We start from the raw sequence: 23,583 nt of genomic DNA, 5'->3' as shown, positions 1-23,583 counted from the left end.
CTGCATGGGCCTCTCATCCATTGAACCAGCACAGCCTCTTCCTTCTCATTATTCTCTCTTTATAAACTCTGTTCCTTGCTTATTTCTTTCCCCTTTATTTACTCCCCTGCATGATGGGTGGCAAAGTCCTAAGCTCCAAAGATAATGCTGTGCCAAGGCACTTAGACACGGCTGTGTCTGGACACAGAACATTTCTCTCTGATTCTCAGCAGTATTGTCTGAGTATGTTGCTGTTTGCATGGAGACAAGACTTCTCTATCCCTTTATGAAACAGGAAAGGGCTTTTTCTCAGTCAGGGAAGCTGAGGCATTATAGGACTTATCCAAATTGCCTCCCATAAAATTACTTTAGTATAGTCCATTTGGAAAATAGTATAGCGGAATCATACCTTGCCCTGCTGTCCCAAACATTCTAGACCTGGGAGATTATTAAAATGTCCTGAACATTTGTGTATTCAGGTACACAAGGAAACACATAACTTCAAGATGGCCACAAAGCCAAACAGAATCATCCCTGCTACAGAAAGAGATGGAGAAAAAATAAAATAAACTGGAAGAATAAGTTGGAAGCTCTTGTGGACTAAAAGGCTGAGCACATGATTTTGCCTATGTCAAAAAAACAGAGTAGTGGCACCTGTGTCTCATCTTAAAATTCTCTTTACACTACTGGAGTGTATGTGGATGAAACAACTCCATATCACAAACCAGCAACAGAGTTGTTTGTGATACAAACATGATTAGTATCACATTATATATACAGCAGTGTTCATACAGCAAGAACAAGAGGCTGAAACTACTAGGGAAAAGGTGTAAATTGAAGCTATCAGCACAGCTACCAGCTGCTGATTTGTGTTCCCTGTAGCAAAGACAAAAACATCACTGCTAAAATACGCACAAACCCCTGACAGGGGTAAAGTTGATGCTGTAGAGTGATGCACCTGTAGTGGTGTCAGTGCTAAACAGTTTTTCTCTCACCCATGAAGGAACATGCCACGTCACACCAAAGGATCAGAGATTAACTGTGTGCTGCCATTGCAGAGCCCATACGAAAACAACAAACTATAGCACAATGCTGTTTTGTCCTGGAGCCAAATGGCAGAAATTTCTTTGCTTGCCAATGAAACCAATCCTACATCTACAGGACTGCTATCTTGGGCCAGAATGCTCAAGCATGATATTAGACAACCAGAGATGCTGGGGGGCTTTTTCTTGTACTAAGCCAACACAAGGATATATTGCATTTTATGCATTATTTCTCCTGGCTTGTCTTTACATTGGCTTATCAAATTGTGAACTTCACCACCTGCCAGGATGAAGATGTTTTCACAGACAGACCATCTAATTTATATTTCTTAGATTCATGGATTTTAGATGCACTGCAATAAACTATTCCAGTTTCATTAGCAGTACAGCCTATAATCAAGAATACCATCAAAAGTAGGACAAGCGCACACGTCCAGAACTGCAGAAGGGCATTACAGAGGTCTAAACAAGGAAGATTAATAGGAGATGATTGTAGCTTGGCCCTCATAATGTAAAGCTGAAAGGAGACAGGCTCATAACAAAGAAAACTAAGCCCTTCACGCAATTCAACATTGAACAGTTCAAGTCTGACACCAGACACTGAGAAATCTAAAAGCTTGCAAGGACTTAATAACTGAATGGATAGATTAATGGAAAAACAATCCATCAGGGATGCCTAATCACAGATACAGCACCTCCAAGCCACCAGATGCCAGCAGAGATACCTATGATGTCTCTTCCCTGCCCAGGCACCCACTGTTGGCTTCTGCCAGAGAGACGGTTTGACAGCTGGGCTTTTGGGTGGACATGGCTCTCAGTCTCTCTTGTGCAGAAACCACTGACAGGCACACTGAATTTTCAGGACCATTATGAGCCTGAAACCAGGCTTTTCATCTGTGCCTAGAGGCAGTGGATCTGCCCAGCATACTCCAAGGTTGTACTGAATCTGGGGCTGGGGCATCATGTGTTCCATCAGACGTGATCCCTGCTTCCCCCAGAAGTGGCTGAACAGATGTGAAGCGGGCCGATCTGGGATCATTCTCCCAATCACTCCCAAAACCACACTTCAGAGCAGTGTGGACACAACCCCAGGCACTCGTGCTCCTCTATTTGAAGTACAAACCCTTCATATCAGTTGCCTTCTAGCCTTGGAAAAATACTTAAGGTGCTTAAGTGTGAAACCAAGCGAGTCTTCCCCTTCGTCCCTGCCAGGAAGCACTGCAGAGGGGTGAAATTTGTTTTTCCGATTAGGCTTCACGCAGCACGACCTTTGCCATCTCCACGCCAGGTCAGGCTGATTAATGGGCTGTCGTCCCAGCACAATGAGGACCAGAAGGGTGTGAGGTTGCTAGGACATTCTCCTAACAGCTTCTGCAGAAGAACCACTCTTGAATTGCTCTGCACCATTAAGCAAAGAACCTGGGGGTCTTTAATTTATCAGGTGGGAAGTGAGGATAATTACTTTTCAAGCAGCCAATATAGCCAATGTGCACTCACAGCGGAAGCAAAGCAGGGAAGTTGGGGGATTCAGACACTGTTTACATTCCGGTGAAACTGGATCTTGGAGCTCTACACCAAAATTGGGAAGGGAGTGTCGAACTGGGATGGAGAGGAGGACAGGCTGTTATATAGAGTGACTGACAGATTAATCTAATAGTCTGGACTCTGAGGCTCCACAGGTGTTCAGACCAGTGATCAGACCAGCCAAATTTGCAGACAATAAATCCAAAACCTGCATGGGGCCATTGTGACTAATTTTGCTAGGGGCAATGTCAGGTGTGTGATAGGATACAGGGACCCCTTCCCCCACAAGGACTGAAAGGATCTAGGGAATATTGAGGACATTTTGAAAAATTAATTTCTTGCTCCTTTCCAAGCTCTCTCTGGTTTTGATATCATACTTTATTGTCAGGATCTTCAGTCATTACATAAACATAAATGGAATCAAAGCCCAATGGGGGACAACAATTTCCCTTCTGAGCAGAGGGCTGGAATTTTTTCCTGTCACAACAGCACTGCAGTTACTGTTTATTTAACTTTCAAGGGAGGCATTGAAAGCATAAATGTTTAATGGTGGTCTCACCCGAGAAAAGCTTGTCTTATATCTTAGCCTGGGATCCAGGACCTCTCTCTGCTCTTTTCCAAAAGTGGAGCAGTGGTTTGACCAGGGACTGGTCTTGGAACTGATGTGGGTCAGCTGTACCAAACCTGGGTGATCATTTGGGATGAGCAGGGACAGAGAGGGATGATGGATTGCTCCCAGGTAACTGTCCAAGAGTCAGGGTCAGTGAGGCTTGCTGTCCTGCTCAAAAAGATCATTTGGGATGAGCAGGGACAGAGAGGGATGATGGATTGCTCCCAGGTAACTGTCCGAGAGTCAGGGTCAGTGGCTTGCTGTCCTGCTCAAAAACATAATGGCTGGGAAAGAAGTAGCTGAAAAAGAGAAAATCTAAATGTGCCTTTAATTCCCTAGGAAAACAACTCAGGAGCTCACACTTTTAGCAAGCAGGCAGATTTTTGTTGAAAGCACAAGAGGGATGAAGCACACACAAATCTTTTATCTGAGAGGAAGAGTCACTGAAATCTTGCCATGAATGATGCTGATAAGCCTAGCACACAGCCTTTCCTCACATCCAATGCAACCAGAAGACACAGAAGACTCTGTTTTGAGTTTGTGTGGCATCCCACCCTTGGATAAGGGAAGCTATCAGTGAGCAGCATTTTCTCCCCTGCTCTGCACCACCCCACAGGAGACATGTAAATATCCTACCTCTTTCAGCCTTTAGGTGAAACCAACTCATCAATGATATCTTCATAATATTTAACAGATGCTTGCACCTCCCCCGGGCTCAATAAATACATTCTGGGCTCATCTCCTATCCCTCTTAAAGGCACTAGTTAAAGAACAGAAGGGGGGGAAAAATAACCCCAGCTGCAGAGCATTGCCCTGTGGGATGAGGCTTAGGTCTCAGAGCCTTCCTCACACTGAAACCCCCCACGAATGAAATATGTCTCACTTGGGGCAAGAGGTAAAGAAATCGTGATCTATCAGCTGCTAAAATGCATCAGCACCAAGCAAGGAAAGGGAGAATCAGACCCGGGGGGACAGGCAGGGATCACTCAGCACCACAGGCAGCAGTGCTATGGCAAGGCATTTATGGAGATCTTCAATCCTCCCATTTCTAGGGCTGGGCCGCCCATCAGCTGGGATTCAGCAAGAGTTTTCTCCCCTGCACCATGCAGAGCTGGTGCCAAGGACCTGAATTATTATGCTGAGTAGTATAGGGGAAAAGGGCTTTGTTTTCTGTAATATCCACTGTTGGCTCACCATCAAAAACAATGCAACAGGGTGGACAGAGCACCAAACTGGGATGTCCAAGCCTTGCAGCAGCAGGATGGCTGCAGGTAGCTGCAAGACATTTGTATCTAAAAACATTACATTTCTCTTTCCAGCGCCCTGTGAGGACAGACAAGATGGTCCTTTCTCTGGAGTTCCAAAAGAGGTCCACAGGGATCAATCCCTTGAATGCCAAGGGAGCCCCTAATTTTTATATTTCCCCGGTGTGGTGAAAGGAACTCTTAATCCATGACAAAGACTGGTCTGCAGGTGGCCTTTTCACCCACATTCCTCTTTCCCCCATTTTCCACGACTGCCCTGTGCCCCAAGTGTTGTATTGTATGTGCAATCTCTAGGCAGAAGATGAAGTTTTTTGCTGTGTGCTCTTCCAATGCCTGGCAGCTAAAGCTGTTCCCCGTGCAGAGCACAGAGACATTGGTTCCTCAGCACTGGAAATAGTAAAATACCACAAGCGCTGTGTAGTTTCAGTAAAGAAATGTAACCACACATGAGCAGGGGGAATTCAGCTTTCTGGTAGAAATAAAAGGGTAAAACAATGCTCTTAAGACTAATGAAATTTTCCTGGCTGTCATCAGGACTGGCTGGAAAAAAAAGGCTTTTCCTGTTGATTTTGCTATTTCCTCTAGCCAGTAATTATTTCCTTCATTTTCTTTAAGCTCTCACACCTTGTCCTAGTAATCTCAGTGGCTGCAAGGATCCCATTCTCTGTATTTATTGGATTAATTTTGACGAGGTCTGTTTAGAGACAGGAAACGTCTCTGTACTTTTATACAGGCGAAGTCATATGGGCAAATTATCAGTTCCTTTGGGAATTCATATGGGCAAAAAGTCAGTTCCTGGTACAATGGCACTAGACAGGCATCCTTAACTTCCTCAGTTTTTCTTCTTGTTTAAGAATAAGCTGCCATATTTTCAGGTGATTAGAAAGATACGTCTTTTGTTAGCCTGTGATTTTAACTTAACCACAAATTTACCTGCATCTGATAGAATAGGATCGGGACTTAGGACATGGAACTTCCAAGGACTGGGCACACATCACAAATCATTATGGCACACAAAGCTTTAGAGATTCAGCTCACTAAATCACCAGCTATCTCCATATTATCTCTGGCATTTACAGATCCTCACCAGCTGTGAAGAGTGTGGTTGGGAAAGGCTGCAGATAATCTCCCTTGTCTCCTGAGTGGATTGGCCACCTGGTCAAGGTAGAAATGAGGCCTCCACAAAGGCATCGAGAATGGGCACTAACAGGGCAACATGGCACTTGACAAGTCAGAGAGAAAGACTATTAAAAAAAAGGCATAAAATGTTTGTAGCCTAGTCAAGAGTTTTGGCTGAGCAGATGGCCTGACTGCAGCTCTGCTAAGTCAGTTGAAATGGTTTCATGGCTGTGAACAACCTAAAGGAACTGTTTTCAACACCCACCATGGTACATATGCTTAAATAACACCATTTGACCTGACAACTACACAAACAGAATCCCCTTTGGAGGACTGTCTTGTAGCACCTGTCAAAGATCCTCCTGATCCTCTAACACAAGGTCTGAGTGAAGAGATGGGGAATCTAACACCACACCCACACGCTGTCTAACCCCACAGAGAAAACACAGGCGACGTGAAATCCTTCGCAATCTGTCATCCATAACCAACCTGCCAGAAAGCAGCACATATCTGTAAATACACTGTAGGAAGGGAAATGCATTGTTACTACACACAAAAACATGCTTCCTTCAGGAGAGAGGACTGAAATATGTTCAAGGCTAGTCAGCAGTAAGAAGAATCTCCAAAACATGTGATTCCGAAGAGCCCTCAGTCCTTCCCACTGTAAGCTTTCAGCACAGCTTGAATCACTATTGGCAATGCAAAATCTGTTCTTCATCCACAGCACAATGTTGAGGAAAGCCTATGCTTAGCCTTGCCTTTCTGTAGGGATGGATGTCAATCATCAGCTGTTAGGATCACAATTTAATGTTCTGGAAGACAGCAATGAGATTCCTGGGAGCAGTTAATTCATGTGGGAGTTTTTCTGCATTTGTCACTGGACAGAGGTGGACTTTTGCAATAGATTGTATATTTTGCAACCTTATAGTTCTTTGGGCAAGCGCTGTTCCTGTCACAGCAGCAGAATTTGACAGTCATGCTCCAAACCTCTTTCTCTCTGGCTCCAGCAGTTTGAGCAACAAATGCTGAGATGAACAGTTTGGTTTCTTTCCTTATCCGGGTTCAGGGTCTAGCACGGTGGGGCTTTACTGATCACTAGAGCTTTTAAGTGTTATGTAAATACTGTAATACATTATCATGTCAGTGATTGCTCTTGGGGATGCTCTGGGTATTTTCAGGGTGGGTTGCTACTTACAGCTGTGAAGCCTAAAACGTGTCTACAAGAAAGATGAGAGTAAGTTCCCAAGTAATTAATTGAAATATAAGAAGCAATGCCAATGCATGACCAGAAAACTGTTCTGATGACCAGTCTTAGCTGTCTACTCCTTTTATAAAGCATACAAATACATTGCTTAGAGGAAAGAAAGAGGGGATGTGATGTCTAGGATATCTCATAGATTGAAACAAATATATTGGGTGGATAGAGATATGGCAGCAGAGTAATTCTTTCGCAGAGAAGATAAAGTATTGTCACAGTAATAAAGGGACAGATGTGACATCCTGAGATAAGAGAACTTTGCCCACATATTTGGCGTTACTAGAGTGTACCTCAAAAACTGGTATTGTTGATCTGAAAATGCAGGACAGGCAGAGTTCACTGGGGAGAACCCTCATTCATAGCAGAGGATGCTACATTATTTCTCTGCATTAAGCAGTAATGGGAAAAGGACACCTTTAAGGATTGTTTGAAGGCATCCCTATGGAATGTGCTAAGGAAGAGATGAAAGAGATAACTCAGTCCAGATCACAGACACCTCTATCACCAAAGATGTGAGACCAAGCCTGTGAGCTGAGCCTAAGAGGGTGATCCTTCCTTTCTCGAAGCTCCCCACTGCAATGGGAGAAAGACATTTCCTTTTTGAGTCTCTTTGCCTGGTCTGTGAATTAAGGCACTGCTCTCCAGGGATATCCATCTGGAATGCATCTGACATATTTCTCCGGTGTTGCATTTGGCTCACGGGAATTGCTGTCCTCCCAGATAAGATCAGGGGTCCATCTACCCCATCTGCCTGTCTTCGAGAACAGACAACACCAGATGCTGGAGGTGAAGCTGGAGGAAACCCCTGTGGTCAGGAGTTATAGGATATCCTACCTAGGGAGACATTTTCCTTCAAAAATCCTATTGCTGAATGTTAGGGAATAGGCAGGAACGTGAGGTTTCTGCCTTCTCTAAGAATATGTGCCTGTGAGCAAACATAAGAAGTTGCTATTTATGGGTTACTCTCCCTCAGCTGAGCTGCTGTAAATAACCGTATATGTCCATGGCCTGCTCCTGCTGAGAGAGAAAATGTGTTACCTTAAAACTCAATGAACTCCTACTTCAACTCTGGCTCTTCCTGAAGAAATAAACTGCAATAAAATAAAAAGAGTTTGGCTCGTGTTTGATCCATCTGAACACACCCCACTGTTCCTGAATCAAGTATGCATTGAAGCAAGATCATACTGGAACTGCACAGCAAGTGAAACTGTGAGAGCTGGCTGTGTTAGGTGCAGTGCTTTCACAACAGGGCATAAATCTTTTCTGAGAGAAAGAGGACAAAGGGAAGGTAAAAAGAAGTGGAAAAACAAGGTGCTGCTCTTATTTTCTCTAAAGGACCCAGACAGAAAATGCAAGCTCAAAGTCTTGACATGATATGCTTAGGTTCATATTTTTCTTTTACAGAGTGAAAAAAAAAAAATAAAAGCCTTACATTCCACAGCAGCAAGTCAGGACAGAGAGGAGACTGAAACCATGTCTGCAGGAGAAGAAACTGCAAAGATGCAATACAGTTACCAAGAAAGAAAAGGAGCCAGCACTGTGGGGTGTGAGCTGCACCTCCAGGGCTGACTACTGGGAGATTGAATACAACCTTCCAATAAAGGCCTGGTCCACAGAGCAATGCAGGTGCCTGAACCCAGCAGTTCCTACTGACTAATTCATCACTCCAAAAAAGAGTTTGCTGAAGACAATGTTTAGAAAAGAGAAAAAAAAATGCACCTTCTGCAACTCCATGAACTTCTGCCCTGGATGATGTGGAAAACACCCCATGAGATTCATCAAACTCTGTTTAACTGTTTGCATCTACGACAGGGCATTAGATTCCTGAAATCTTGTCAGCCACACAGAGAGCAACAACTGAGGTTTTCAGAAGGAGAGGGGCTACATACCTGATGGATCAGAAAGGGTTAGGTCTGATACAGTGCTGTTGAACTTGATCGAGGTTGCCTACCTTGTGCCAGTTCTGATCAGGCAAAACAAAACACAACTCCGTAGCTTTTCAGGCCCCAGCAAGTGTCCTGTCCTTGGCACTGCTGGATGGAGTCAGGCTAGCTTAGCTAGCAGGTAATGAGTAGCTAAGCAGGTCATTTGGCAGACAGGATGACTGATGAATCCTGGGTTCCTATGGCTTTGCGCCTTGTGACTCATCACCCAACCCAAGTAGCCAGCGTTACAAAAGACTGAGCTTTCCCCAGACACACAAAGTGAAAGAGATTCCTTCTTCAGCCAATTTCTTATCTCATAATTAAATCAGTACACATGAGATGGTCAAGCATTGGAACAGGCTGTCTGGAGAAGTGGTAGAGCCATCATCCCTGAAGGTATTTAAGAGACATGTAGATGCGGTGCTTGGGTATGTGGCTTAGTGGTGAGCATGGCAGTGGAGGGTTAACAGTTGGACTTAATGACATTTGAGGTATTTTCCAACCTTAATGACTCTGTTTTATGAGGGGAGAAAGACAAATCCACACAGGGCAGTCTTGTTGCTTTAGGAACCAGGGTGAACAAGATAACAGCTCCCCCTGAAATCTAACTTCCTCTGAGAAGTCGCCCACTTCTGGTCTGCAACCAAGACAGAGACAACTCTGCAAACCCTTGCAAGACAAACTCCTTGGTCTGCCCTTAGGGACTTACAGACTTGATGCATTACCAGCCTCTCCCAGCAGCTTGTAAAATTTCAGTGTTATCCTGCCCACTTGAGGAAGAAAACATAAGACTGAACACAGCTAAGGCCATAAGCAACCTGACCAAACTTAGAAATGAGCCCTGCTTTGAGCAGAAGCTTGGATTAGTGATCTCCTGAAGTTCCCTTCTACCTAAACTGTCCCAACATAGATCACGGCCCTCCAAGGGGACAACACCACTGGAGATGTGCCACAGCATTCCTCCTGCTGGGATGCAGTCAGGCAGTGATAGGATGAACCTCCTCAGCAATGCACGGGTTTGACTGCTGAAAGACAGCTGCCTCTAGCAAAGGTGGAAAAGGGAGTCTCCATTTGTTGGGTTTATTTAATCCTTCCAAAATTTGTGCCAATCAACACAAAAGAGCTTCTCTCAGCAGGAAAGGAAAGAAAAGAAAAAGAGAAAAAAAGTCTATTAAAAAAAGAAAGAAAGAAAGCAAACTACTAAGCCCTCATTCAAGAGCTGACCATCCTGTCAGCCTAACACTTGAAGCTCCTGAGGACTACCTTGCACCTCATCTCTCCTCTTGTCTTTCAGATTCTGCATTTCTCTTTTCCCCCCTGTCCCATTACAAGAATCTTTGAGCCAGTCCTGGCATCTCCCTCCCTCTTGTGCAATGTTTGCCTACTACACCATCCCCTCCTCAGCAAGAAGTTTCCCCTGCTGTAATGAAAGCTGACAGCAAACAGGGACCAAGGCTCATTTTCTGCAGAAATGCACACACCTCGCAGATTCCTACATGCTTCTTGCTGTTGGCCATAATAAACTCTCCTGGCAGTCATAAGCAGAATTAATGCATATTTGAGTCCCCAGCTGGGGGGGCCGATGGCACAGCAGATAAAACAGAAACAACTACTGTATTTCCAAAACAGCACTGGGGGAGATGTCTTTTCATGTGACACCACATTGCAAGAAATCACATGGATTTTCTCTGATGTGAGGCTTCAGGGGATTATTGTGTGAAACAGAGGCAATAGCTTTCTATGGCTCTGCATCTGAGTAATTTCCAGTTGTCCATGCTCTCACATGTATCATAGGCTAAATCTGGGAAAGTCTGAGCAGGATATAGGACATTCAGGATGGAGGTATTTCCAGGAGGAAATGGGTATCTGAGACCCAATCATTGCAGGATACCACAGCACAGAGCTTTACTAGGTAAATCCTGTGAGGTACTGTTTTAAGATTGTTTTATGCCTTGTGCACTCATGGCAGAGCTGACCATGAGACAGGATCTGTGCTCCTTTGCCTTTCCCTTCTCCTTCCAGGCTGGTGAGTGAACTGAGCTCCCACAACACCTTCCTTCCCAAGAGATCCCATAAAACATGTTTGATGGCACCCCTCTCCTCCCTGCTGGATACCAACTATCTCATGCTCGTGCAACTTGGTGGGTGTTTAAACACAGTCTTGACCTTTTAGAGCAGATTAATGAAAGGGGTCAGAAGTATTTCCCCTGGCCAAATATGCAGGAAGTCTGTGGGAAGAGCAGCATGCAGCTATCCAGGCAGGAGTTAGGTAAGGGCAACAGAAGCTCTTCCTGCAAGACTTTTCCACAGTACTTTCAGGACTGAAAGGAGACTGTGTCCCTTTGCTGTGCATTGATGTTTGACTCTAAGGCAAACAGCCATTTCTCTTTCTCATCCACTGCATGAAGAACTGAGTCTGCACTACAAGGTCACATCAACTCAAACTGAAGAGCCCTTGGAGCTGCAGTGAGATGCTGAACACCCACCTACATGAATTAGTTACAAAAAAACAATTAAGCTCAGAGTTCGTGGAATTACCTGCTGTCCACTATCCAGATAAAGACTCAGCTACTTTCCTTGCAATCTACCCCAAAAATATTTATGCAGCTTGGGATACTCAGGCCCTTCACATTGCCATACAGTGTGCTACAAGACTCTTGGGAGACAGCACCTGCTATTTTCCAAACCACTGAGCCAGTGATGCACTGACTTACGGGATAGTGCAGCCCAGCAAATCTAGCACTCATCTCCAGCAGGAGAAGTAAAAACTTTAAGAGAAGTAATGGCAAAATGCCACCAAATACCCAGGGTCTAAATGAGTTGTGCACTAAGCAGACCAAGCAAGAGACTGTCTTTGCACTGAAGGCATTACAACAACACAGAGAGGAAAATTTAATTAAAATATGGTGGTATTTCCCCAAGGGAAATGCCCCACTGTAGGAACAGCGGTGAGAGGAGGTTCTGGATGTACCTGTTCCTCTCCATTAGTCTGAACTCAGAGGTCTCTTTAAACCATACCCATCCTACAGTTCTATAAGGAGTCCACACTATTGGCTTAGGTTAGGCTCTTGGTCTGTAGAAAGCAGATCCCACAGCTAAGTGACTTTCCTGAGCTCATATTAGGTGCCTGATGAATCATGACCTGGATCTCTGCTTTTCACCTCTTTCTAAGTCTATCCATCCCTCTCATCACCCGAGTCTGCCAGTTTGTCGAAGTTTCTTGAAAATGAACAAAACTTAGCATTTAAAGTCCTGTCTCTTTAAGCACCACAGCATCCCCAAAGGATGAAAGTCAGTCCCACACAAATGCTAGTACCATGGTTAAATGGCTTGCTGAACTTCTGCTGGTTCTGTTTTTATGGCTGACTTCCAACTCCAAAAGCTGAGCTCACATAGGTCTATGTTTCTGCTCCCAGTGCCAACACTTCGCCTTTTCCTTTTGTTCAAAACCACTGGAAAAGGAGGACTGTTTCTTCATCGGTTATTTGAAACCTTGGTGATTGTATTTTTCATTTCACAAGAGAATGGAGGGGGTGGAGTTTAGACATTGCCTATAGCAAACTAGCAGTATTTCACTACCTCTGCGATGACAGAGTTTCCAAACCTCCATAATCTGCTCATGAAAGAACACACTGACTGTGAACTTAATTCTTCCAACATCATTTGCTAGCTTTGACCCCAGACCTTCCTCCTGGTTTAGGATACTGGCTGAAATCTTGCTGTTGGGATTAATATCTCTCTCTCTAACAGAACTCTGGAAGGGAAAACAAGGTTTGACTTACAGGGAATTAAGAAAAGTTTTGCAGTGCACCCAGAAGACAATCAACAAGCCTTTTTTCTAAGCACAGCAGTGTCACTGAAATAGAGATGTATCATGTGATGACTTGCACTCAAAGGATCAGGAATCATGAAGCACTTTTTCTGCTGGAATCAGTTTTCCCATCTCTGTATTTTACCGGTTTGTCTGGGAGAGGAGAATAGGAGGCAGAAGTGATGTGTCTGTAGCCATGGAGTGACTCAGTTCCAGATCTAAGACTGTGAATGCCCCTTCTTCTCTTGCCTTTCTGTATCAGTCAAGGCCAAACAATGTCCTCTAGGCTGCTGACAGTTCCTCAGCAGCTGAGTTCCAGTTTATTCCTATAGGCTTTTATGGCTACATTTATCATCCTGAGACAATTTAATCTCTAAGTATCATCAAGTTTGGGGTTTTTTTTTGATCTGACAAATCCACCCTGGTTTTTTTCTTTTCTTTTTAACAGCCTTTGTGGTTAATCTTTTGCCCACTGCAATGTTGTTGCTCTGCAACTGTAGCAAGTCAGGGAACTCAGCAGCTGACTCTGCAAATATTGTCCTTAATCATTATTTGATGGATTTTCATCCATAATGACAGCCAAAAAAACATGAGCAGGGATCCTGTTCCATCACATTTATTACCTTAATTTGAATAGCTGGATTGCAAAAAAGCTGTACACACATTCACACACAAATCCTACAGCAAGGACCTAAGTGGCTGTAAGACAAAGTCACTTTTTCACAGCAGCCTCCAACCAAGGATCTTATGGCCAGCTGGTCAGCTGAATTCCCTTCTTTTCATTGACCCAATTTACTCCTATCACTTGCGAATCAGAGGCATCCTCCAGGATTTGGCAAGAGGAGGGGTGCAAGATTCTTGGTCCAATCCCGTCTGATGAACCCACAGTCCATACTTCGTAAGCCCCAGCCCAGCAAAGCCCTTAAGCACATGCAAAAACCCCCTTGACTTCAGTGGAATTTCTCACTGGCTTAACGCTGAGCATACGGCTGCGTTCATAGCACCGCCCCCGACGCCTCGCCAGCGTGCCCAGGACCTGGGCAGCAGCTGACTGACACATTCCACCCAGCAGCAGTGCTCCACTCTGGAAAAGGAATCCTGCATCCAGAGTCTGGGAGATCCTTCAGCGCAAGGAAAGCCTAACTGTTAAATATCTCTATTTATTTCTTGTCTTTGTGCCCAGTCCTCAGCAATATATTGGTTTCAGAAAGATAGGGAGAGGAAGAAAATTCCTGCTTAGTTTGCTTCTTATCAATCATGAAACAGACTTCTAAGAGGAGAGGGGGTGTGAGGACCTGAGTAACACACATCCAAGTTGGTCCACCATTTGCAAGGATGCTAAGGGTGTTACATGAAGGAAGGAGAAAGAGACTTAACAGGTTGAGGAAAAGATACTGAGTTTAAAAAGAGCTGAGAGCAGGAAGGAAGCTGCCTGTAGAGAACTTGCCTGACAGGTGAGAAAATTCTGTCAACAGATGACAAATCCATGGCCAACACTTCATGTCTCCTTGCTCCTTTCCTTTAAGAGCAGCCATGCTTTCTCCAGCTGCTTTTCTTCATGCTTTTTCCTTAAGGTCCTTTTGGCCCCAAAAAAATAACTCTGGGCAGAGATGTTCTCACCTGAGAGAGGGACTTGTCCATCTTTCCTCTCCCACGGCTGTGCTGGACAGAGAAACACTGCACTTTGGAGGCCAGCTACAGAGATGCCTGAGGAAGCACTACATGGAAATTTCAAGTAGGACAGGATGGATGGGGCAGGATTCAGAACTTGGTACAGAGAAAAAGACTGAAAAGTTCTTCCAGGAACACTTTATTCAAAACATTGTTCTGTCTACAATTTAAGCCCATGTCTGTTCTGTCACTTTTCCAGTTCCATCTCACCAATGCACTTCGAAGGATCACACTTAGAAGGATCTTTAGTAACCCAGACTAACAAGATTTGTTCAAATGTCTCCCATAGGAGAGAGCTGAACCAGGCCAACTTTTATTGATCTTTCACCTGTACCTGTGTCAGAGGACTTAGTAAAATACACTGACTTTGTGTTACCTTTATTTGTTGACCTCAGTGGATTTCATTGCTACAGCTCTGCTGTCCAAGCCATGTGTGTGCTTTGGCAGAGGGTGAATAACTTCAGAAACGTTGACATTTGCTCCATGTTTCCTTAGCAGGGTTTGGAGTTCAAGGACAATCTTTACTTTTGGAAAGCTGTGGGGAGAAAGCTGTTGACTGAGATATAATGACTCAACAAACAAAAGACTTGGGCCAGAAATGTGAGGTATACTGGATTCTTCCCCTTGCTAGAAGAGCTATGGTAATTTTGAATAGGTAAGAAAGCAGGTAAACTTGTACAGCCCATCCCCACCTTCCTTCTATTTGCTTTGCAATATTCAAGCTTCAAGTATTTAAAGAACTTTGTGTAGCAAGAGCAGTCACCAGACTTGAATTCTTCTAAGCCTTTCTGACTTCCCACTAACCAGTTCATCTAGAAATCATTTTTCCTTGTGGAGAAGCATCTGTCATTAGCCAAGATTGGCAAAGTGGTGACATGAAAATGGGGGAAAGCCCCATTTTGACACGGTGCATCTACAGACACAGGGAAGAGACACACTGAATGAAAAGAACAAGGCTAAGATAGGAAGCATTCCCTTAATCACATTTATTCTGGACAAATAGATACAAAAGATGTCTTTATGTCATGACTTAAGCATCCTTAAGTAGTCAGTACCCCCCTAGAATTATGGTTCTTATCCATCCACCCATCCATCCATCCATCCATCTATCTATCCATCCATCCATCCATCCATCTACCAAAAATGCCATATTTTTTTTCTCATGTCCTGCATAGGTGGTTCAAAAATCCGATTACTTCAAAGGACACAGGACAGGACTGAGCTACTGCTTGGGTAGATATCCACGGGAAATTTGTATTTCAGATTCAATCTCAGAATGCTAAATTAAGACCTTCCAGCTGAAGACTGTGGTATATAAAATTTGACAATACAAAGGAGGTGTTTGCCCTGTGTAGGTTACTGGCTACAGCTCACATGATGGACTGAGAGTTGCTGAGAGAAGGTAGGTGTGACAGTTTCTGCCATAAATGTGTGTCTGGCTTGGCAAGAAAATAACTTTTTTTTTTTCTGCAGTAAAAGGATATAAAAGAATATTTTGTCATAATCTCTGCACCAGGATGGAAATACATAGAAATAAATCCAAATGGAAATTGCCAGCTGGTCAGATCTGACAAGGAAAATTTTGGAGGAGAAAAACGGTTGTGTTGGTTTTTCAATTCCTTATTTCTTCAAATTAAAGCAAGTTTAGAGTGTGCAATAGACTAGTGGAAGATTCAAAAGTGTAATGTTGGGCTTCATAAGAATCTCCTTCTCTGGAAGGAATATTTTTATCTGTCCCACTTACAAAATAGATTAACCAGAAGTACCATAGTGCCTCCTGGTAAAAGATCTAAGACAAACATCCTTAGACTTAACGACTTAACCTTAGATTAGTCTCCCAGGAGAGAAAAAAGTACCAGTCCCATTTTCTAAAACATTCTAAACCAATCATATAGCTGTGATAATTACTGATTTATCTCTTCAGTGGACAGAGAGAACAGATGAGAAGATTTATTGTTTCATTACATCTCTACTTTGATATCTGTAATTTCCTAAACATGGTACTCATGTTGAGTGTTCATCAAAGTAAATAATAATGTGTTTTGAAATCATGTAGAAAAATGGATAAATGTTCCATGACCACAGGTCTTCAGGGGATGGCAGAAAGCAGCTTGCTTTCAAGGGCTAGCTGCACACATTACAATTCAAATGATGCACAAGAGATTTACTTGGTGACTGCGGCTTTTTGTCTTAGCAACTGGTCATGACCAAGATCTCAGTATTCTCAGAAGTGTTCAGTATGGAGGATTTATTTGTGAATTTCCTAGGCAAGCAAATTCTGTTCCACATATTATGAATATCTCCAACTGTTTTAGAATACTAACACTTTCTGGCTAGACTGACATCACTGTATGGGAAGCCTTATGAATTCTGCAAGTATGTATTGTAAAACAAAAGAAAAATAAATGAGAAGTGACTATATTTCACTCCCATTACCATCTAATTTAAAAATTTGCCTTAGAAGGGAGAAGATCCTCCAGGGGCACCAGTCCTTCACCTTTGATTATAGCACGAAGCTAGAGAACAAGAAAAGATTACATCTGCTTAAAGCTCAGGATGAAGTGCTGTGAAATAAATCCCACTTCCAATTTCATCCTATGCTGTACTTTAGCCATAAATGGATTTAACTGAAGGAAAGTTTTACTTCATGGCCATCAAACATGACTGTCCCTAACCAATCTGAGATCTTTGTGGAGAACCTTTCCAAGAAAGGCTGAGCCTCCACAGCTCTTAGGGAAGCCCTCAGCACCTCACCACAATGGCCCCTTTGCTATTTGGTGTCCACGCTGCCAGCAGCATTGCATTTCAGTGGCATGTGCTTTTCCACAGGGAGAAACACAAGTAGCAGGTGCACACAAAGTTTATTTAACCTGTCTCCAAATCAGCACACAGATGCAAAACAGGAGACTGGTTTATTATTTACTAATTATTGTGCATATTCACATAATGGAGGAGAGAAAATCCTCTGTCTCTTTGGTGACTGATTAGCCATGAGGAATGAGAAATGTAATCCAGATACTACCATCAAAGCAAGAAGAGTAAAATTCTGGAACAGATGGCCTGGAAAGTTTGTGAAATCTCCATCACTGGGGGATTTTGAGAGCAGCCCAGGCAAAGGCTACTTTCAGTTGAGCTGCCATTGTCATGGGGAAGGTCAATGCAGTGAACTGCCTCTCAGGATCCCTCCCTTCTGTTTTCTGTGGCTCCAAAAGTTTCATGTTCTCTGAAACATTCAAGATGTATTTGCACACAAGCCCTGCCGTGTCCTGAGGTGTTCCAGAGGCAAGCAGCACATCAAGTAAATGCTTTCTCAACAGATTACCTTGTCTGCATCTCTGTGCCAAGCAGCTAGAAAAGCTGAGGCACCCATGGGATGCTTTAATAAATACGCTGACCCAAATCAGGTTCAAAAACAGCCTATTTCTCCTGTAGAGCAAGATGACAACACAACAGGAGGACACCCTCAGCCCCAGGACTGAGCTGCCAGGTCAAGACCTCCCGGGCCAGATGTGAAGGAAGAGCAGCTCTCCTGCTGCCCACACCACAGCATTTCCCCCCCGCAGCCTCCTGCCCTCCCTGTCTGCGTAGAGCAAGATGACAACACAACAGGAGGACACCCTCAGCCCCAGGACTGAGCTGCCAGGTCAAGACCTCCCGGGCCAGATGTGAAGGAAGAGCAGCTCTCCTGCTGCCCACACCACAGCATTTCCCCCAGCAGCCTCCTGCCCTCCCTGCCTGGCCCATCCACGCAGCCCCTCGAAGTTTCGAGCCCGACCCCCGGCTCCCAAGCCTGGGGAGGGAGCAAGCAGGGAGGGGCATGCTCTGGAAAGGCTCCTCACCGCCGGCTCCTTCGTTCCCAGGCAGAACTCAGGTCGCAGCAGACTCATTTGTTCGCTTCTGTTGAGACGGAGGGGGTGGCAGGGAGGAGATGGGACGGGACTTACCCAAACTTTTTTGTTTTCAGGCAGAGCAAGAGCACCCTCTGCAGCTGATTGCTCAGAGAACAGGCGGGCTGGGACGGAGGATGATGTGATGCTCCGGAGAAGGACTCAGACCTGGTAAGCAGAGGCACGTGTAGGCTTCCAGATGTCTCCACTGCCAGAGGGCCTGGAGTTCAGGGGAGGGTGATAGTCACTTTGGTTCATCACAGTTCTGACCTGGAAAGGCATTTTTACAACTTCAAGGGCTGGGAGCAGCCCAGGATGAGTCTGACTGTTCAGGTTCTGGAGAGTTTCAAAGATAAGGAGCATCCCAAGGTGGGCTCTCCTATACACAGAGTACCAGGAAATCACAGCGTTGTCTTGGATGTCATGAGACTTCACAGAAATGCAAAATAATGTTTCATTTGTTTGTTGGACTCAGTGCCTTTTTTTTTTCTTTTTTTAATAACTTGGGCCTTTCTGCCTTGTTGCAAAAGTTAGAAGTGTGTTTTCTTTCTCAGAAAGTGAAAGCAAAGAACCCTGTCTTATGAACAACACATGATTCTCAAAGCTGCAGCTTCATGGTAACAACCAAAAGCTATTACACTCAGGAATGAGGAGCACAGCTATTTGTCTCCCCCCATCACTTCCCACCTTCTCTCAGGAATATAGTTTTATATCCTTCTTGCAATAAAGATTAAATTGTTTTGTGTTTAGAAACAAATCAAAAGACCCTCCTCCATCTTTTATCCGACATTAGAGACAGGAATTTCTCTACAGGTTCCCAGATCCTCTGTTAAATGTTGATTGAAGAAAATATTGTGAATTTGCCAGCCAGGGCCATACTTGATATCTGCAATAGCACAAGGATGTGAGGGAACCTATTGTGATGCAAAATCCAGATCTCTGCTATTGGCAGGTCATCAAGTCATATCCTCACCATAAAATTATCCACATCCATCACACAAGAATATCCTAGCTCTGATGAGAGAGCTAAGACTTTTTATGATCCTAGTGTAACCCTTTCTACAGCTTTTCCTGACAACAAGGGAGCATAGGGCAGTTAATAAACAGATTAGGGTCTGGTCTATTAATTAATTATGGGTTAAATACAAAAAGAAAAACCTGTTTATTTGAAAGTGGGGGCCAGGGGAGAGAGTTGTATCATTTAATATTTCAGTTTAATGGTGCTGTAGATATGAAAAACACAGTACAATAGGAAAGTAGCAGAATACTTCCTTATTTGTGTTTAAAATACCTCATAGGACATGTCTCCAAGAAGCTGATGTTCATTCTCCTGATTCAAATCTTGCTATTAGAGAAGGCTGAAAGGAAAATCTCCTACAGAGCTTAAATCTCCTAGACAGCTTAAATAATGTCTCCTTGGCAAGTATATTTATTGAAATGGCTTGGATTTTTCTGCTGAATTCCAATAATTAAATTTTTTTGGGTCAGTGAGGAAAGAAGAATAGACAACAAGTAGCTTTTGGCTTGGAGCAGCATTGATATGTTTCTCTATTTTTAACAATAAAAGAGGTAAAATGGCACTTTCAAAACTCCAGTTCCTCACATGAAAGGACCAAAGCCATTTTGACATTTTTCTCAAAGACACACATTCCAACTCCCAGCATCTCCATGATAGCTCCCTGTCACCAGAGCATCAAAAAGAATCCCTCTTCCTTGCCAGCATCTTGTTGTACCTGGTGACTTCTGCAGAAGTCCCACAGGCATCAACAACAGGCATCTTCCTTGTGAAAACGTGTATCTCATATCTGTTTCTAGAGGGAAAGCAGACTAATGAAATAATAACCATAAAACCCATTCCTGTGGATTTTTAGAGCTAGAATTTGATCCATTTTTTTCTTTTTTATTGTAACAGACAATTACAAATAGAAAGAGTGTCCCATCTCCTTAGTCAAAAGAAATATAAACTGAATTTTGCTTAGAGCTGGGACCCATTTGGCTTATTTGGAGATCTGAACCACATGATAATAACTAGAAATGACACAGCTCAACCCAGGGACTCCAACTTTCTAAATTCTGGAATCAGACCTGACTCATGAGTTGGCTGGTCTCATGTCCAAAACTATGAACAACTCTTACTCTCTCATAGCTGAAAGGATAGGTTGACTTGAAATGGACCAGATTAATCAGGTTCCACTGATTTTCCCCCTGCATATCAGCATTCTCAAACTGCTGGCATGTGTTCTCTCCCAGCTGCAGAACCTCTGCATCTGAGCATGTACTGAAAGGCCCTTATGACTCCTTTTTCACCTCGCCTCTGCACACATTTTGCCTTCATGACAGGTCTTGGAAAGAGGTCCTGTGCTGCCTGCAGCACAGTTGCACTTAAAAGAGACTCCTGTAGTAGTGCTGTGACACATGTGAGCATCTGCAGAGCATGGCAACATCTCTAAATCCTCCTGAGGCCCCCTTCCTGTAGGTGTTCTTGCTGCTCTCCCACAGCAGTCCTGCAGAAATCAATCCAGGAGGAACAGAGAAGATGACTTGGGGGACAGTCTCTTGCTTGCTCAGGCAAAAGCACCAGATTTTCTGAAGGGACATTATGTCTGCTGCTGGGAGAGTCAGGAGGCTTCTACCATTTGTGTGCTGCAAGAAAAGTGCCCTTTTTTCCTTTTTTTCAATGCTGCAGAAAGCCTGGAGCTGTTTTGCTCAAGCCAGGTTCATCAGTGCCCTGCTCATCTCTTGTACACACACAGAGCTGCTTGTCCCTAGTTAGCTTGTTATGCAAGTTAACCCTTAAGTGGGTGCTCTGGTCACAAGCCCAGACAGGACAAAGCCTCTTATCCCAATAGGGAGCAGCCCAGACAATCCAAGCATAGAAAAGTGCCCCTCAAACCACAGGGATCTGACTGTTCTTTTTATTTAAATTCTGTGTTCTTTCTGCATAATACACCATTTTGCATTTCAAAAGCCAAGCCCTAGCCTTTCTTCTTGCAGGTAATTAGCTGGAAAAATACCAATAGGTCCCAGTGTCTCTTTCAAGGCACAAAAGGAGTTATGATATTCCTGATCCAGCTCTCTATAACTCCTCATTAACCTTGACCACCGTATAGGGCAAATTCTCCTCAATGTGTGCTTTAAATTCCTAATTTGGAGGTCATGCACTGGTGATGCTCTACCTACCCTTAGGTGGAGAAGCAGTTTCAAGGAAAGCCATAGAATCCCAATGCTACCATCCTCCAGACAAGGTGAAACAGCAGTCCCAAATGCTCACCCACAAAATATCATCTGCAGACACCAAGCATCCTTTATCTGAGTTTCAACACTTGCCTTCAGAAAGGCCTGGAATTGTGGTGCTGCCTATGTGGCCTCAGAGGTGGCTGCTGGGAGGACAGAAAGCAGCCTAAAATCATGGGTGGCTATGGTTAAACAGTAGCTTCAGTTGCATCAAGAGGGGATTATAAACTGAAGAGAAATAGTGCCCTTCCAAATTGAAAACATTAAATTCCACCCATCTCTAGGCTGTGCCTAATTGACAAGGATAGTTAGGAATAATTGCTTTCATTTTTCAAAAGGGAGAAAAACATGGAGGCTAAGATTTTTGCCCTAGGGCACTTATATTACACAGTATTTCAAAGAGCAGCATTTCGAGTTTGGACTCTAAAACAGTGGTTTCAAAACTGGGATTTGAAAGGGTTTTCAGGCAAGTATCTTCAGTAAACCAAAGAACATCACAGCCCATGCTGTGAAAACAAGTCCAGGCTTTCTCACTCATGACAAATAGCGCAATCCTTTGGGCCAACCAGATCTTCCCCAAGATGCCTAATGTTGGTCATAATTGAACAACTAGCATCATTTGGTCTCTACTACAAATACAGGTGATAAAAAGTAAATAAATTCCCTGTATTAAATTTAAGCAATTCTGATAACTTTGAAGCAATAAGTAGAGCAATTAGATGTGCATTTTTCATGCACACTTGCATGTCTGTACTACTAGAAAAAGTGGTTCCAGGCTAATGCTTGCCAACACTGCTGGGCCATCAGTATTTGAGCAGGATGCAATGTGGCTCAGATTCAGATGATATGTCTAACTTCTGTACAGGTGGTTTCTTTTATATGTTCACATCCAAACAGCAGCACTGCCAGCTCACTGCAGGCCCTGCAGTCCAATAGCTAATGTCACTCAAGGCAAGAGACCTCTCTCTCACTCCAAAGCCAATGTACATGCCTCAAAATTTTGCCCTCATTTCCTTAATCAAACTGGTGATGCATTTGGATATGATTTCTTCAGTCTGAAGTCCCTCCTGTCATGGCCACATGCTCCTCATTTTGCATGACATTTTTGCTTGCACAAACAATCCTTTGTACGTGCAAAATCTCGCATTTGTGCTTGCCAGTCAGGCACGCCATTGTCCGCTCAGCCTGTCTTTGTGCCTGCAAAAATTCTAGGGCAAATGCAAAGGCTGAACAGAAGAGCCTTTGGGACTCCCAATTTTCTAACCAGCCAAAGCCAAATGCATTTCTAACTCACAATGACCTCACTGCAGTCAATGCAAACACCCATCCATCCATCCATCCATCCATCCATCCATCCATCCATCCATCCCAGCACAAAGGCTGAAGTCCTGGCCCTCTCCAAGCTGATAGGAGCCCTGCCTCTGATTTCTGAGAGAAGCCTGAACTTCCCTTGTGTGATTTTTTGCTCCAAGTCTCCCTTTAGCAGAAATGATGCTCCTCAGTTGCATATCCCCTGCCCTTGCAGCAGTGGAGGCAGCCACATGACCCAAGTAATTAAGGCACCGAGCGCTGCGAGCGGCTCGCTCCCGCATTCTGTTTGGTCACAAAAGAGCAGTCATGGGCCGCTTCAACCGAAAACAGACCTGAGCACAGAGACTCCATTGTCCCCAGGCCAGAAGAGATGGCTGCTGGGAAGAATTTGAAAGGCATAGGTTTCAGTATATATGTTGCTTTTCCATGAAACTATATACACTTTTGCAAATTATAAGCCGTTTCCTGTCTATGTTCCAGCACTTTGGGTTCAAATTAAAATCTCCTTAAAATTGGACCAGCAGGAGGGGGAAGAAGGAGGAGGTGTTTGCTGGAGTTCTTGAGCAAATGGGAGGAATTTAAGGTCTTGTCCTCTGTAATTCCTCCCCTGTAAAGGAATGTACTTCACCAGGTTGCCACATACTGAAATAAACTTGGCAACAGTGAGAGAAGCAATGTTTTCCTTCAGGTTTTTAATGCTTTTGGCTTGGATTGCATTCTCATTGCTTCTTCCTACTGCATTCTCCTGCCTTTCCATCCAGGTGCCACTTAACACACTGGCCATTTTGCCAAAGGGACACAGCAATAAAAGATACCATTCCACCAGGCTGTGATGTTTTCCTTCCCCTTTGCCACTGGCGACCAGCAGACCTCCAGGCACCGGCCAAGGGATAGGTAATGTTTTATATGCCCCTTACATAGGTTTGCTTGCATACCAATTACAGCC

This window comes from Passer montanus, unplaced genomic scaffold (assembly GCF_014805655.1).
Source record: "Passer montanus isolate IOZ18808 unplaced genomic scaffold, ASM1480565v1 scaffold1, whole genome shotgun sequence".
NCBI lineage: Eukaryota > Metazoa > Chordata > Aves > Passeriformes > Passeridae > Passer > Passer montanus.
Note: the sequence above shows the minus strand (reverse complement) of the source record.